Source organism: Pinus tabuliformis, chromosome 4_1, assembly GCF_031772625.1.
Source record: "Pinus tabuliformis cultivar Carrire ecotype Pingquan chromosome 4_1, CPIR1, whole genome shotgun sequence".
Lineage (NCBI taxonomy): Eukaryota > Viridiplantae > Streptophyta > Pinopsida > Pinales > Pinaceae > Pinus > Pinus tabuliformis.
Window position 1 is genome coordinate 78,378,662 of NC_142303.1, and position 18,789 is coordinate 78,397,450.

Below are 18,789 nucleotides of genomic sequence, written 5' to 3' on the forward strand. Positions count from 1 at the left end.
TGACGGGTATGTAAAATATATATTATTTACTTTTATTAGTAAATAACTTATCTTTTCACATGCACCCATCTTACTGGTGGAATATAGTGGTTGAGGGTACTTATATATAGTTATGTTATTTAAAACTCTCTCATGCGTGTTTTTGAGCAATTACAAGCTGTTTGGTTATTTTTTCAATTTTATTTTCAACCCTCATTTCAGTTTTTGATTAATGCTAATTGTTTATATATTTTGTATATTATCTAAATCACATACATTAATTTTGAATTAAAATCTTTTCTTGTAAATGAACTTTGTTATCACTTTTTTAAAACGTGGAGTGGGTAATAGTCAAATCTTTCAAACTTAGAGTTTGAAATTCATCCCTAAGGCCTCAAACTAATATAGGAACTAGATATTTCAAAACTTATATTTGTAATTAATGAATAAAAGATAACCAAATGAACAAAAAATAAGAGTGAGATCAATGAAACTAAGGCAATGTTATGGTAGAATTTTAATCCTTTAATCATTTTAGTACTTGCTAGATTTCACATCCATGTAAATCAATTGCATAAAATCATTTTGTTGTTGTGTCTTTTGAAACTCTTTTATATATAAAAACAAGAAAATAAAAGACGATCAATCAAAAAAATTGTAAGTGAGAATAAGAAATGCATAAGATGCCTAAAGTCATAAATACATCCACATGCCTATATCTAAGAGTATCAATGCAAAAAATGGCATATGTAGCAAAACATTAGTATAAAAACACATTCAAATTAAGCCTCAAGGTTTAGCTCAATTGGTTGAGTTCCCGTTGCTAAAGCACCTCACTAATGGGAGGTCACAAGGTAAAATTCTGCCAAGACAACATAATAATTAATGTAATCATTAGTAAGCAGAATTTGGTCATTCTATAAAACTTGTTTATCATAAAAGAAATAAGACAAAATAAAATGAACAAAGTAATTTTTTGTTTTTAGTTTCTCCTTAATAATAATCTTTGTTTCTTATAATTACTTAAACCATAGAAATTATTATTATTTATTCCTGTTATATCTAATTATTACTCTCCAATCAAATATATTAGTGTTAAATATATTAATCACTCTATTGATAATTCAATCATCAAGTATATTGCAATAGAATATATTAATTTCTTTAGTAATAATTCAACTATAATCATTAGAAATAAAAATAATTATTCCACACTTCTTTATTTATTTATTCTAACCAAAACATCTCTAACACATCTTACTAAAATAAATAAATAAAATATTTGGGGCAATGTGATAGGAAGTATATTAATTTCTTTATTAATTATCTAACATAATCATTTAGTTATTCCACAATTCTTTATTTATTTATTCTAACCAAAACATCTCTCAACACATCTTACTAAAATAGGTAAATAAAATGTTTGGGCAATGTGATATAAAGTATATAAAGCAAAAATCCTTTATTCGAACCAAAACATCTCTCAACACATCTATTTTATAGGTAAATAAAATGTTTTGGGCAACGTGATATAAAGTATATAAAGAGGGAATCTTTTGTATTTTACAAAGAGTGGTAGGTTATAAAGCGAGAATCCTTTATTCTAACCAAAACATCTCTCAACACATCTTATTAGAATAGGTAAATAAAATGTTTGAAGGCAACGTGATATAAAGTACCAAAACATCTCTCAACACATCTTATTAGAATAGGTAAATAAAATGTTTGAAGGCAACGTGATATAAAGTATATAAAGAGGGAATTTTTTGTATTTTACAAAGAGTGGTAGGATGGTGGGTTATATACAATTGTGGCATTTTTATTATTTCAATTATTATTAGTTGTTTTGGAAGGCAAATATTTTTTTTTATTTATTATCAAATTTTAAATTTAAAGTGCTTATTTTGGTCAAAGAAGACAAAAAAAATAGAAGATTCAAAATTTAAAAAAAAAAAATAACATTTTATTAGAGGAAAATTGAGGATTAAAATTGATAGTCTAAAAAAGATTATAAAATAATGGTTAAAAATAATAAACATAAGAGTTATAAATTTCTTAGTGAAATAATTTTTTTAAATTAGAACAAAATTTATAATATAAAAGTTAAATTACAAAAATTATTTTTTCATAATTTTATTATTTTTATTCAAAGGAAAAGTTAGGGATTTTCTATTAAAAAGATAAGCTATATTTGAGGCGAGAACTCTTACATATTTCATCTATATCCATGTTATATTTCATCCAAATCCATGTTGATCTTACCTTCAAAAATCCAAAACATATGGAGCTTGCTTTTGTGTAATTTTTTCCTACAATACTAAAGAGATGCCTATTATATTCTACGTAAAAGACTCCTTGGAATAAACCAAACTTACATAAGTCAAATTAAAACAAAAAACTTCAAATAAGAGATGACTAGCGTGTTGTTCCATACTCTTTTCCAGACATTTTTCATTAGTCAAACATGTCGCTTGGACCTGGGACCTACTTTCCTTTTTTCCATGTTTAGCTTTCGCTTGCTTCAACATTTGCATTCACCAAGTGCACTCCAGTTGCATAGTTCTCTTCCATCTCAACCAATTTGCATTTCATGACAACCAACTTAGTTCAAATTTCAGTTTGAAACCACTCTGTTTTACTTTGCATCAATTCTAGGTCTAATAGAATTTTTGCGCCTTCTCCTCTGCCTCGTTTGGCTGGTTGAAAACACCCATAAGTCCTTCCATAACTTCTAGTATCTTGTCTAAGAGAAGATTAATGTCAACTTACTCATTATCATGGGAAGAAGAACCTATATTCTCCATGAGGAGAGTGCACCTCAATAAAACTTGACTCTAAAGTGGAGGTGTTTGTGTCAGTGCACAAAAATTGGCTCTAATCACCAAGTCTATTGTGGCATGACACCCTCCTTTTCTCGTTATCCTCGGCATAGATGAATATTGTTTTCTTACCATTATGTAAGCCTTATGGAGTCTTGAGCCAAGACTGTCATTTCCTCCTCGACTGATGTACATTCTCCTTGTGGCTATTAATTGTGCGACTGGTTTGCTCGATCCTGAATTGCTTCGAAATTCTTGTAAAGAGTTTAAATAGATATCGAGAGAGGGAAGAATTAACGAAAACCTAAGGCGAAATGAATGAGTTCATAGAGTTGATGATCTCGGTCCTTTAAAAATCCAATACTGATGCCGTTTAAGAGAATATATGGACACTTGAGCACTTGTTGAGATAAGATCATGTGCCATATGTGAAGGAAGTTTGAGCAAGAGTACTAAAGGGGTGCCATGCAGAACGTGATAGTAAATGTCTGTCACTGAACCATGAAGACCTTCATCAAACAAAGAGATGAATTCATAGCCATGGTCAAGAGCTCCCAAACACCTATTTCCTCATATATCAATACGATTAAATGACCTTTTGGGGCTCTTGATTATTTATTCTTTTCCATATAAAGGTGTTCTAGTAATGGGGTATTAGAGAATTTTTTATTATTCAACTCTAAAATGCTTTTATCCATACGTGTCCTTTTATCGGTCAATGCCTCGCTTGAAAGATTTAAGTGCCTTAGGACATGAGTGAATTCAATCTTTTCAAATTTATAAAGTTGGATCGCAATCTTATGTAATATAGGGGGAGACTATTGTTATGTGATATTTTTTCTTCCCATACTTGATGGATTACAATTACTAAATCACAAAAAATCATGAGTTTTGAAAATTTCTTTTCAATGGCTAATTATAATCCTCTCCAAAGAGTAAAAAATCCAGCTTGATTATTGGTAGCAATGTGTAATCCCAAGGCGTATTGGATCTCTATGTTTTATTCAAGGGTGATATTTTATTGGTAGCAATGTGTAATCCCAAGGCATATTGGATCTATATGTTTTATTCAAGGCTAAATATCACCCCACTCGCTTATGCCATATCTCGTAAGATTATTATAAAAAATCTATATTTTTAAATTTTTTTATTGCAATTTTATTTAAAAAAATTGTAATAAAAAAATCATTATTAATTTTCTTTTTCCATCATCAAAAGTTGAGGGAAGCCATCAAGATCTAGAGAAAGCCAAGTATTCTGAGTAAGGACCATAGATCCCTACCCTTTATTCTTAAGATTTTTCTTACTTTCTTTTTTCTTTTGATAAAAAAATTGTAATTTATTTATTTTACTTTAATTTTTTTATTTTTATTTTTATACTATATATATAGATATATATATATATATATATATATATATATATATATATTACTACTTCTTGGTTTTTTATATTTGTTTGTTTTGTGTTAAATATATTTATTTATTTCATATACATTGTATTTCTTTTTGTTAGGTCCGATTAACCAAAGTTTGGTCTCAGTGGAAGTTATTAACCACCACCACATTGATATATTAGGTTTTTTATTTTTTATAAAAAAATTTTAATTATTTATTTATTTATTATGATTATTACAATTATTATTATTATTTATTTTTTCTATTCATTTTTATTCTTGGTTTATATTAGTTTCTTCTTCTTCATCATCATCATCATCATCATCATCATCATCATCATCATCATCATCATCATCATCATCATCATCATCATCATCATCATCATCATCATCATCAAATTTTTTATGAATTTATTTATTTATTTATTATTATTATTACAATTATTTATTCTTTTTCTATTCATTTTTATTCTTGGCTTATATTAGTTTATTTATTATTATTTATGTATTCTTATTACTTTTCATTTGTATCTTTATATTCATCGATTTTCTTTTTTTTTCTTTTCACGATGGGATCACTTTCCATCTTAGCATTGATGATTGATGAACCACACTAGCTAGTTCGAAACACTTGACGCATCAATTTCAATGTGATTTTTACAAAAATTGAATTAAAAAAATATTGATATTAATTCACTATTTTTTTGACAAGTTCATTTTCTTATCAAAACATTTTTATTGAAATTTAAATTAAAACATATACATATAGATTTGTGTAGCATATTTACCTTATTGTCTTTTGGAGGGGGAATCCTATTATAATTATTAGCTATCAATCAAGAGGTTATTATCCACAAACTTGAGTTGATTTGTCATTTTTATTTAAGGAAAATTAGGTGATGGTAAGAGAGTAGGATTTAGTTTTTACTAAATGTTTTTAGGTTTCGAGTTATTCATATGTTGCCTTATATTCTTCTATTCAAGGAAAATGAACTCTTGATAAAGAAAAAGTAATTTTACGTCATACTACAAAACCAATAAATAAATTTAATTATTTTACTTGTTTAGTAGATATTATCTAATCAATTTTACTTTAAATTTTGAAGTTATGTCCTCCCATTACATGTGTGATGTGTACTGTATAATATATTAGTGCTTAGAGAGGTTTTCAGTCTTTTATATGTTACCTTATCTTCTTATATTCAAGGAAGATGAACTCTTGATCAAGCTAAAACAATTTTACATCATACTACAAAACCAATCAATAGAGTTAATTTTTTTCCTTTGTTCACTATATATTTTCCAAGCATTTTTACTTAAAATTTTGGAGTTATTGATTTGCATTACATGTGTGATGTGCACTGTATACCATGTTAAAAGAATTTATTCAAAGCACTAAATTCATTTTATACATTTAAAACTGAAATTTAAATAATATTTTACAATTACAATGTCACATAAAATTGTATTGTATTGAAAAATTAAATTTGGTTTTTAATAAAAATTTATCATACAATTTTTTACAAAACTATAATACAATTTTGTGCAAAACTATAATTTATTGTTGTTTAAATTAAGTTTTTAAATACCTAATATGTTAAATTGTATAGATTACATACTTCAAATAAATAAAAAATTGTGAATTCAACAAAAATTATATAACTCATAACTCTACAGATTTAAATTATATTTTAGTTAAAATTCACGAAATTAAATTTCCTTCAATTTGAATTTTCGTTTGAGAGACAGATGGAATTTGAAATTAAGTGAACAACGGTCAAACATGGAGGCCGCTGTACTTTGACAGTTAAGTTGGAAATGAGACTGTAGACGAAAGTCAAAACCTGTGTTCTTGAAACAAGAGGAATCCGAGAAATAAGATAACAAATTATACGTAACATGTGAGCGACAAATTGTATAGAGCGAGGCTGTGTAACCAACTATGCGAGGGCAATAAATAGCCAAGGGGAGGGCAGGGTGTGAAGATAAGCAGAGCAGTTCATATTATCGAAAGAGTGAGGCAGGGAAAGCAGTATGTCGGTCCTCTATGTATTCCCTGTGGTGGTGGTGATCATGGTGTCGATGTGGGTGGGCATGTGCCACCACCTCCGCCGCAAACGGCTGCAATTGATATCATCTCTGGATCCCGTGAGAGATGCACTGGCGGTGTGCAGGATGACTTATTTCTTGGAGTTCCCTTTTCTGAGCAAAAAGGCGCTGGAATTCGCTCTTTTCAGGACCTTTGCCATACCCACCATCTCAAAGGTTCTTGCTGCCACTCGCCAGTTCTCTCCGCCTAACGTCATCAAGCGCTACGACGACACCCACATTATTGTGGAAGAGCTTCTCAGCAGCCACGTCGACAGCCTACGTGGCTCCTTCGCTCTGTTGGGGATTTTTCTGATAAAATCCAAAAAACAAAGAAAATAAACTCCACAGAGGCAATGCTCTGTTTCACCTCCATAGGATCTTTTTGCACAGGGAAGCTTAAAATTTTTTTACTGAGGAACAGAGTATTTCACCACCATAAAATGATTGATATTCATTTAAAATAAAAATGCCTGAAACAACATATTTCTTCCTCTTTTACTGAGAGGGATTTACCAAAAACTTTCACCAAAACAAAATACTCTGTCTCTCTTTTTCAAAATGATTTTTACACTGCTGTGTAAAATCTTCATACACTTTTACTGCTGTAAAAGGAGCATTTACATTTACTGCTATAATAAAAATTTACATATGCAGTTCAAAAACATTATACGTCTGCTTCACTTCTGTGCATATCACATAAACAAAATTACAAAACCATACAAAGGATTCTAGTTCTTTTCCGCACTGCTGTGCTATATTCGCATCATGCTTCATACAAACTTCATCTTCATTTTTCATATTGCACTGCTGTGCTCAAGTCTTCATTTTTTTTTTTTTTTTTTTCGCGCACCTGTGTTCTTCACTTCATTACAAAAATGGTCAACTCTTAAAAAACATAAAAAAATTACCAAGTACCCATATCCCATACAAAACTTACGTAATGAGCATATGCGCCCATACCTCCGAAAAAAAACATTAATACTTCACCTACCCATATGACAATTTATTAATAAAAGTTATGGTCAATGAAACTTGATTTTACTCCACGCTATGTAATTAATGTTGGCCGTATGCAAGTTTGAATCAATCGACGGTGGAGAGCGATGGAAACAATCGGACGGAGGACGGAGATATTGGGAACCATTACATGACTGATCATTACGTTCCGAAATTTTACGTATGCTGACGTATGGGGAGAGCCACGCGTCAACACTAAATTTTATCGAGCCCTTGTGTACGGAAACCACTCCATACCAAAGAGCGGTCCGATATGCCTCAAGCGGGTTTGTGGTTTTGCTGCGGTGGTTTTGGGTGACTGCGTTGAAATTACATATTCAACACTCCCCTTTAATTTCAACTGTTGGGCATTCAGTCATACCCAAACATTTTCTCAAAAATTCAAAGCTTTTCTGATCCAATGGCTTTGTCTAGATATCTGCTACCTGTTCTTGAGTCCTGCAATGTTCTAGGACAATTTCTCCATTGTTCACCAATTCTCTGATGTAGTGAAACCTTGTATCAATGTGTTTCGTTCTCTTATGAAACACTGAATTCTTTGACAATGCAATAGCTGAGCTATTGTCACAAAAAATCACTGTCACTTTTGCCTGCTCTTGGCCTAAGCTCCTCAACATTCTTCTCATCCAAACTGCTTGACATGCTGCTGCTGTAGCTGCCACATATTCAGCCTCTGCTGTAGACAATGCTACAATGGACTGCTTCTTAGAAGCCCATGAAATGGCTCCTGAACCCATATGAAAAACATAACTGGAAGTGATTTTCCGATCATCTACACTTCCAGCCCAATCACTATCAGTGTATCCAATTAAATCTGAACTTTCTGAGACACTATATAATATGCCAAACATTTTGGTACCTTTGACATACCTCAAAATTCTTTTTGCTGCCTGCCAATGTGCCTCCTTTGGCCTCTCCATGAATCTGGAAATTAAACTAACAGCATACATAATGTCAGGCCTGGTTGCTGTTAAATACATAAGGCTGCCAACAATACTCTTGTACAAACTAGGATCAAAATCCTTGCCGCTGTCCTCTCTGCTGAGTTTTAATCCCATTACTGTGGGAGTGATTGCTGCCTTGCACTCTTGCATGTTAAATCTGCTCAATACTTGATTTACATATCTTGCTTGTGAGATAAAAATTCCTTTTTCATTTTGATCTAACTTCTATGCCTAAGAAGTATCTCAAGAAACCCATGTCAGTCATTTCAAATTCCTCTTTCATGACTGATTTAAAATTCTCAATGAGCTGATCATCATTACCTATGAAAATAACATCATCAACATATAAGACAACAATTAAAATTTTACCATCCTTTTCTTTGATGTAGACTGTGGGTTCTCCTTCACACTTGTCGAATTCATTATCCAATAGATATGAATCTATCCTGCTGTACCATGCTCTTGGCGCTTGCTTCAGCCCATAAAGAGCTTTCTTCAATTTGCACACTTTGTGCTCTTCACCTTTCTTCTCATAGCCTAAAGGTTGTTCAACATAAACCTCTTCCTTTAACACTCCATTTAGGAATGCTGACTTCACATCCATTTGGTAGACTTTCCATTTGTTTTGTGCTGCTATGGACAACACTGCTCTCACGGTTTCCATTCTTGCAACCGGTGCGAAAGTCTCCTCATAATCTCTCCCATACTGCTGCTTGTACCCCTTGACAACCAGCCTTGCCTTGTGCCTTTCTATCTTGCCTTCAGCATTGCTCTTGGTCTTGTAAACCCATTTTACTCCAATGACTTCTTTACCTTTTGGTAGCTCAACCAAATCCCATGTTTTGTTTCTCTCTATGGCATTCATCTCTTCATCCATAGCTTCTATCCATTTCTTATCTTTAATTGCATCTTCGAAATGAATAGGGTCATCAACATGACAATACAAGGCAAATAAGGAATTCATTCCTTCATCATAAATGTCACTTAGATTTCTAAATTTCTTACCTCTTTCACTTGGTGTGCAAGTGCTTGAAGATGCACATGAATTTCCTCCTTGTGGTGTGCTTGGAGAAGCACTCTCATTTATCCTCAATGGTGTCCCTTGCTGTCCTTGTGTTGGCGCTGCTGTTTGGGGATGCATTTCAGCCACTTCCTCTTCATCTTCATCATGAGACAAACAGTTTTTAACATTCACTGTTTTCTCTATGCTTCCATCCCAAGCTTCCTCTTCAATGAATTGAACATCTCTGCTGACAAAAAACTTCTTGGTGGATGGGATATACAACCTGTATGCCTTGGATTCCTCACTGTATCCAATGAAGATACATTTCTCCCCTTTGTTGTCCAACTTCCTCCTTAACTGATCTGGTATGTGTGCATAGGCCACACATCCAAAAACTCTAATGTGGGTGACTCCTTGCTTTCTCCCACTCCATGCTTCTTCCGGCACTTTGTTCAACACTGCTTTTGTAGGACACCTATTCAAAATGTACACTGCACAATTTACAGCTTCAGCCCAATAATCATTTGGCAAATGCTTTGCCTTCAACATGCTCCTCGCCATATCCATGATGGTCCTGTTCTTCCTTTCAGCAACTCCATTTTGCTGTGGGGTGTACCTCGCTGTAAACTGTTTATGAATTCCATTTTCTCTACAAAAACGTAGAAACTCCTTGGAGATATACTCACCTCCTCTGTCAGTTCTCAAAACTTTAATATGCAGCCCGCTTTGGTTCTCCACAAGTGCTTTGAAATTTTTAAATTTTTCAAACACTTCACTTTTGTTTTTAAGAAAATATACCCAAGTTTTTCTTGTAAAATCATCAATGAATGTTAGGAAATATTGGCTGCCTGCTAATGATGGAGCTTGCATTGGTCCACATAAATCTGAGTGGATAATCTCTAAGGGTGCGTTTGCCCTTATGCTCTTCCCTGATGGAAAACTTTCTCTATGTTGTTTTCCCAAAATGCAACCTTCACAAAGGCTGTCTGGTTTCTCTATCAATGGTAGTCCTCTTACCATTCCTTTTCTGCTCAACAAATTTAGACCTCCAAAATTGAGATGACCAAATATCAAGTGCCACAACCAATTTTCCTCCTTTGGCACGCTTTGGAAAGCCTCTTGGGTAACTGTTGCAATTACATTTTTGTTTTTCAAATCTGCCCTGATCCTGAGAGGGAACATCCTGTTCCTTGTCATTTTTACTTCAGCAATGCATCGTTTGCTGGGTGCTATATCCATGATGGTGCATACATCATTTTTAAAGAAAACATTGTACCCCTTATGGACAAGCTGTCCAATACTCAAGAGGTTACATCTCATTCCAGGGACATAGTAGACATCTGCTATGGTTTTCCTTTCTCCTTGCTTTGTAAATATTTTTACCTCCCCTTTTCCCATAACATAGATTTTGTTATCAGTTCCAAGTGTAACTTCTGATTTCACATTCTGATCTAGAGCAGAAAAGAGGGCTATGTGTCCTGTCATATGGTTGCTGCAACCTGAGTCTAAAAACCATATGTCTTCACTGTTTGTTTCAGCCATGTTACAGGCTAACAACACATTATTTTGGCTGATGTTTTCTCTAGTGACATTTGCATTTTGTCTATTACTCATATCATGCTGCTTCTTCCTACATTCACTGGCATAATGCCCATATTTTTTACAATAATAGCATTGGACATTGGATTTTTCATACCTTTGTCCTTGAGCATGATGTTGTCCTCTTTGTTGGCTGCTGCCTTGGCCTTGGTTCTGATTTGGATTGCTGCCTCTTCCTTGAGCATTTGCTGGGCTGTTCCTTCCACCTCTGTTCTGGCTTCTGCCTCTTCCTCTTTTGTTTCCTCTGCCTTGACCTCTTCCTCTTCCAAAAGACATCTGGGTCTTGAAGGCTTGCTCTAGAGATGAGTTTTCATTTCTACTCAACCTCTGCTCATGTGTTATCAGTGATGCATGTAGCTCATCAACTGAAAATTTTGAGAGATCCTTTGTCTCTTCAATGGTGGTGACAATCGCATCAAACTTTGAGGGTAAGACCCTCAATATTTTCTCCACAATCCTCCTATCTTCAATGGTTTCTCCATGAGTCCTTATCTGTGTGACCAAACCAATTACATGTGTGAAGAATGAGTCAATGTTGTCTGACTCCTTCATGCACAAATTCTCAAAATCTTTCCTCAGCAATTGCAGTTTTGCTGTCTTCACTCTCTCCATGCCTTGATAGGCTGTCTTGAGGGTTTGCCATGCTTCATTGGATGTCTTAGCTGCTGCTAACCTTGGAAACACGCTTCCATGCACTGCTTGATACAAGAAGAAAAGGGCTTTTGAATCCTTCTTCTTGCAGCTCTTTAATAGATCCTTCTCTCCTTGAGTTAATGCATTAAACTCATTTTCATCTGCTGGTTGTTCAAAACCTTCCTCAACTATTTCCCATAAGTCTTGGGAAGCAAACAAGGCTTTCATTGTTATTGCCCAATAGTCATAGTTTTTACCATCAAATAATGGGAGCTGCATACCCATGCTATTACTGGTGCTTGTGCGAGCCGTTCTTGCAGCCTCAACTATGCTTCAATTTCTTGACTGTGTATTTTAAAACAACTGACTGCTTCTTCAGCAACACATAAAAAAACTTTGTGAAATACCTGAGTATTTTCTTGACTGAGCCTTCACTCTGCTTGAGAAGTTTTACTGCTGCAACAAACTCCTCCCTTCAGCTTCTTGAACACCTTCAAAGAGCCTAAGCCTGCTCTGATACCACTGTTGGGGATTTTTCTGATAAAATCCCAAAAACAAAGAAAATAAACTCCACAGAGGCAATGCTCTGTTTCACCTCCACAGGATCTTTTTGCACAGGGAAGCTTAATTTTTTTTTACTGAGGAACAAAATATTTCACCACCATAAAATGATTGATATTCATTTAAATAAAAATGCCTGAAACAACATATTTCTTCCTCTTTTACTGAGAGGGATTTACCAAAAACTTTCACCAAAACAAAATACTCTGTCTCTCTTTTTCAAAATGATCTTTACACTGCTGTGTAAAATCTTCATACACTTTTACTGCTGTAAAAGGAGCATTTACATTTACTGCTGTAATAAAAATTTACATATGCAGTTCAAAAACATTATACGTCTGCTTCACTTCTATGCATATCACATAAAAAAAATTACAAAACCATACAAAGGATTCTAGTTCTTTTCCGCACTGCTGTGCTATATTCGCATCATGCTTCATACAAACTTCGTCTTCATTTTTCATATTGCACTGCTGTGATCAAGTCTTCATTTTCTTTTCTTTTTTTCGCGCACCTGTGTTCTTCACTTCATTACAAAAATGGTCAGCTCTTAAAAAACATAAAAAAATTACCAAGTACCCATATCCCATACAAAACTTACGTAATGAGCATATGCGCCCATACCTCCGAAAAAAAAACATTAATACTTCACCTACCCATATGACAATTTATTAATAAAAGTTATGGTCAATGAAACTTGATTTTACTCCACGCTATGTAATTAATGTTGGCCGTATGCAGGTTTGAATCAATCGACGGTGGAGAGCGATGGAAACAATCGGACGGAGGACGGAGATATCGGGAACCATTACATGACTGACCATTACGTTCCGAAATTTTACGTATGCTGACGTATGGGGAGAGCCATGCGTCAACACTAAATTTTATCGGGCCCTTGTGTACGGAAACCACTCCATACCAAAGAGCGGTCCGATATGCCTCAAGCGGGTTTGTGGTTTTGCTGCGGTGGTTTTGGGTGACTGCGTTGAAATTACATATTCAACACGCTCTCCGCCGCCTCAATTTCATTCACAGCCACTACAACATCTCCAACCAGGATTACCTCTACACACTCTCCACTTTCATCTTGGAGCCCAAACGGTTTGCAGCCAGGTAAATGCATCCTCTTTTCCTTGCCCTTTTTTCCGGCCCCATCATTTGACATGTAGGCTAAATAAATTAATGTGTTTAAATATTCGCAGGTTCGGTTACCGGAATTGGACGGAAAATGAGACGACGACGAACTTTGTGATGTGGCGCAGCATCGGCATCCGAATGGGCATTAAAGACATCCCCGAGACGGTGGAGGAAATGGAGCGATTCAGCCTCTAGTACGAAGCCGACAACATGGTGTTTGCCCATTCCAACAGAACGGTCGCCGATGGCACGCTGGATCTTTTGCTGTCCATCGTGCCGGCTTGCCTCCGTCCCACAGCTAGATTAATCGTATAAGGCGTGCTCGAGGAGAGGCTGATTGATGCGATGAGATATCCACGTCAGCCCTACTGGTTCATTTCCATGGTTACTGGCACCCTTCACCTCTGCCTCGGGACTTTTGTGGGATGGTTTCTCCCTCCGAGACCGCTGACATGGTCAACAGAGAGGATTTCAATGGAGGTTGAGGATGAGGAAGAGGAGAAGGAACGGGAAAAGGTGCATAAATTGAGATACTCATAGTACAAGCCGGAGAGTTATCCCGATGGTTACCGGATGCATGGGTTGGGGTATGCCCCGATCGGACAGCTGGGCACTGCGTTCAGTGGAGACATCCCCTGCCCCTTCTTCTCTTCCTTTTCCCACCGGAAGAAGCTGTCTTGATGACCTGTTACGCTAAAGTTTAAACGTTGTTTATTAGAACCATAAAAGAGTAATATTTTATTTATGTGATTAAAAAGGTATTTTGTAAAAATAAAAATCATAATTGATTTCAATCTTATGGCGGTTCATATTCTTGTCAGTAAAGTTTTGGTTATCATTGGTTTGAAATTGATATAATTGTTGTTAACATATTGGGAAAAATTTAAGTTCATGTAATTTTAGATTTATTTTTATTAAATATAACTGATTTTGGATAATGATGAAATATAATTTAAAATTAGTATAATTGTTGTTAATGTATAGTTTGAATAATGATGAAATATAATTTAAAATTAATATAATTGTTAAGAAAACTTTCTTTTTTTAAATTACATAAGACAAATTTTCAAACCAACAAGTGTGGTTCTTTAATGTATCGTATTAGGTTGGGAAAAGTATTTTAATTCTAATAAATATCCAAAGGTTTAAAATTTTCCTTGACGTGAAACATTTTTAAGCCTCGTGAGTTAATTATTGCTCAGTAATTTCTTCTATATCCAACCTCTACAACTCCCTCAACTCTTTCAATTTCATACCCTCTACATGGTGACTATGAGTTCATAACATCCCCAAATCATACTTTTAGGGTGTTTTTCCAATAGATCATATGGTAAACCCTTTATCCCCGATGAACTTCTTCACGACTTATCTCAATCCAAGTTTGATGGTGAGGGTGATACATCTGTAGTCGAGCATGCATCTCTCTTTCTTAAGTTTTGTGAATATTATGAGATCGAGTGTGAAGATGCGGCTTGTGTGCTTTTCTTCCTCACCCTTGAAGGTCGAGTTAATCGATGGTGTCATACCCTACCACTCGCTTGCATTCATTCTTTTGAACATCTCATCAAGCAACTTCATTTAGCATTTGATGGGTGTGATTATCGGGATGTCCTTAAAAGAATTAATCAACTAAGAATGAGGATTTTTCTAATCGATTCCTTCACGTTTGTTATGAATTTCCTGAAGAAGATATGGATTGGGATTCATTTGAGAAAAGTTTGAGCGTTTGATTCATATCTCTTTACATGGCGAGTCTCAATCCTTTGATGATTCAACTCTCCCTACTTTTCAAATACATGAGACATTGTTGATTTCAGAGGAACTTGCTATTCCTTTCATTCCTTGTCCTCCTTTTTCAGTGCCTTGTGTTGAACCTATTCAAATAAGAAAATATGTAAATCAGATTGTTGATCTGTCTCTTCAACCTTCATCCACTTCCCAAGATTCAAATCCAGTGGAGAAAACCTTGGAATGGTTCATGGAGCCCAAGGTGAAGACTAATCTTTCCATTCCTCAAGACTATATGAGCACTCTTAAACTCAATTTAGAATTTGGCTCCACCGAAAGTATTACATTTTTAAGGAACACCTGTCATCCTCTATCATCCACATGCCATGAGTCTTTGTATCTTGATCCACTTGATCAATCTACTCCATGTAACTCCCTCCTCTCACATCTACCCAAGCAACTGGCTAGCCATGGTAAACATGTGACGAGAGGCCACTATGATATGATTCGACCTCCTAAGTCACATTAAGGAAGTGGAACTGATGAAAACACACCATACAAACATTCAACATCAGCTTCAGGACCCTCATGAACCAATCCAACACTTTAGACAACTTTTGCTTGGGTCCCACTGAATTTTTGGACAACTTAATCTTGAGTCGCTCTCATGCTATAGGCATGACAATGTCCAGAAACCCAGAGTCGCTCTCACAGGCTTGCCTTCCAGCTTCCAGAGACTCACTTAGTCAGTTCTTGTTAGGGTCCAACCCTAACCCCCTTATTTATGTAATAAGGTCGAGTCATAGTTATAGTTAGTTAAAGAGTCAATACAACCCATATTAATAATTGTAAGTGGTTGACCCGCATTTAAAGAGGGGACCACGATTAGTTACAAATGGGCCATGGTATTAGATAGATGGTATTAATAAGAACCATGGTACTAACCCATGGTATTGCATGTATGAATCCTATATAAGGGATAGAGACTCCCCTTGAGGAGCGTCGTGTCTTATTTTATAATTGAGCCCAACTCTATTGGAGGTTGCCCCCTCGAAGAGGAAAGTGAACATTGCTTTCCTTTCTGAATAATAAAATACATGCTCTTATTTCTTATTGTTCTATGTTCTGGGTATATTTCTTCGCATATTTGTTATTCTGGTATCTTCTCGCAGGTCAAGAGCATAAAAAGTGGTATTAGAGCACTTTCCAGGACCAGTGGGATTTCCATTTCTAGCAGAATTTTTTTTGGTTAGAGACGTGTTTCGACGTCTTTAAACCACGGGATCTGTCGTTGAGCACATAAACCTGCGGATTTGGGGAGGCATGCACGCAGGAAATACAAGAGGTGGTCACGCTTGTTGGACTCCCTTGTAACCCCTGTGGGTACCCCTTCGAGTAGTAGCACATTAGACAGAACCACGCACGGACTGTCTTCCAAGTACCCTCTGGGTATATCGGAAGCACCCTAAACTCTCTTGAAACCTCACCATAGATAAACCATCGGTCGTCTTGCTGCTACAATACACCAAGAACAATGCTCTATGAGATTACTCGCACGTACAATAGGGTATTCAAGTTGTATGACTAAGGGTACAGTTGATCCTCCTTGGTTAGTGCCCTGAAATATTGGGCCGAGTACTACTATCGGACCCTTATGTATATTACGATCTGTAGCACCTAACACTCCTTGAGACCGTAGTTCCCTTGTCTCTCTCTAGATAACGCATCATCTTTCCCAGATCAGATCTAGCAGATTGGGTTATGTCGCAGCCACAACAATCAATTCCGCCATTCAGATCTATCAGATCCACCATTCAGATCTATTAGATTCGCCAATCAGATCTATTAGATCTGCCATTCAGATCCAGCAGTTTGGGTTCTGTAGCAGTCGCAACAATCAGATCCTCCATTCAGTTCTAGCAGCAAGGGTTCGATCACTGCCACATTCCTACTCATACTATGCAGTTGAGGATTTCGCCGACAGATCTGACTATTTGTGTGGCACCTATACCTGGGCGTGATTCTCGCAGGACATTGGGCAGAATTAACTTTTCTGGGAATCGGCTACTGCAGTATTCCTAAGTGAGGGGTAAAACTCCTTTCGGAGTATAAGAATCACGTCGACAGGTTGAGCAAGGTGGTACCATTCACTTGTCAGCGTCAAAATTTTAGGTGGTCCCAATTTTTTTTCACAGTAATGACAAGTGCACCGGATCTATGCATGGTACAAACCAGATCTCAAGCTATGGCCAATGAGAATATAGACACCCTTGAACAAAAGTTGGAGGCATTAACGAAGAATATCCAGACTTTAAATGACACAATCACAAAGGGCAAGTCGGGGGAACAATTGGAGGCATATGATTTTAAATAAAACCTTGAGGGCGAGTCTAGCCATTCTCTTCACTTCTATGGAAACCACCAACGGTCCCAGCCTCGACCACCCAAGATGGACATGTATAAATTTAATGGCTCTCATCCGGCCATATGGCTAGCACAAATGGATCAATATTTCACATTGAATCACATCAGAGATGATGCGACTAAGCTAAGTGTGGGAAGCCTGTACTTGGACCAAGAAAGATGGCAATGGTGGCAGTGGCATAAACGCTGCTATGCAATGCCAATGACTTGGTAGATATTCTCAAAAGCCCTTTCTATAGGAAGCAATTCAATTCCTTGGCTATCTTACAATGAATAAAATTATGGGTACTTTCTGAATCAATCAACACTATTACCTTTTTCTTCTTGATATGCCCTTCTCTCTTGATAGTTTGAGGAGTGCTAACTCCATCTAATGCATTAAAAGATATGGTCGGATTCATTTCTTCTTTCTCTAAGGTTTGTTCCTGGTGTATATCCTCTTCTTTTGATGTTTCTTATTCCTTTTCTTCCTCCTCTTCACAATCTATGTAAAATAATTTCTTCTCAACAAACTTATGACCTTTACTGTATTTTCTATCACAACTGTAACAAATCTCTTTTGCTCTTTTTTCTTCCAATTTTTGTGGTGTCAACCTTGTAGGTTGTGCAAGGCTAGGGGCAACAACACTTCCATCTTTATAATTGTGAGTGGTAGGCTTCCTTGTTGCCATAATTTTGGTTTCCATTTTTCTTACCAACCTAAATGGCTTCTCCAATGAATCAGGTTCCCAAAGGCGAACTTCATGTTGGATGTTATACTTTAAAGTCCCTATGAAGACATCAATCCTATGCTCCTCTGGAATATATTTTACCCTTATATTCAATTTTTGGAAGTCCTCAATGTGCTCCATCATTGAACCATTTTGTTTGAGATTTATCAGTTAGCTCGAAAAAGTGTTGTTTTTGTATCCTCATAATGTGCTATCATTTCATCCGTCAAAATTGCCCAAGTGAAAATTTGTTTATGAGAGCAAAGCCATCGATAGCATACAAACTGATTTGGTTCCAAATACAAAATTGTAATGTGTACCTTTTGTGTGTTTTTCACATTATGGAGATCGAAATATTGCTCCATCTATAGTATCCATGTTACAAGATCCTTGCCATCAAACTTCCTCATATCGATCTTTAGAACATGGTGGGTCTTCGATCCAGCATTAGAGTCTATGAAATAATGATTGAAATTTATTTTGTTCTCATCATCAATTTCCTTTACTACCCTTTCGCCATTAGTAAGAATTTCTTATAGAAACCTCAAATCTATCTTCAAATCTTCCATCTTAGCTTCCACACCTTTCTTTAAAACGTCCATCTTAGCTTCCACGCCATCCATCTTAGCTTCCACATCATTCATCTTAGCTTCTATGCCTTTCTTTAAACCATCCATCTTAGCTTTCACGCCCTTTTTTTAAACCATCCATCTTAGATTCCACACCATACATCTTAGCTAATACGTCTTT

At 35.6% G+C, this 18,789-nt stretch overlaps 1 pseudogene; it reads left to right on the forward strand.

The window, feature by feature from the left end:
• Positions 1–6,207: 6,207 nt before the first annotated feature.
• On the forward strand, positions 6,208–13,988 carry LOC149174257 (ER-bound oxygenase mpaB-like; annotated as a pseudogene).
• Positions 13,989–18,789: the final 4,801 nt, after the last annotated feature.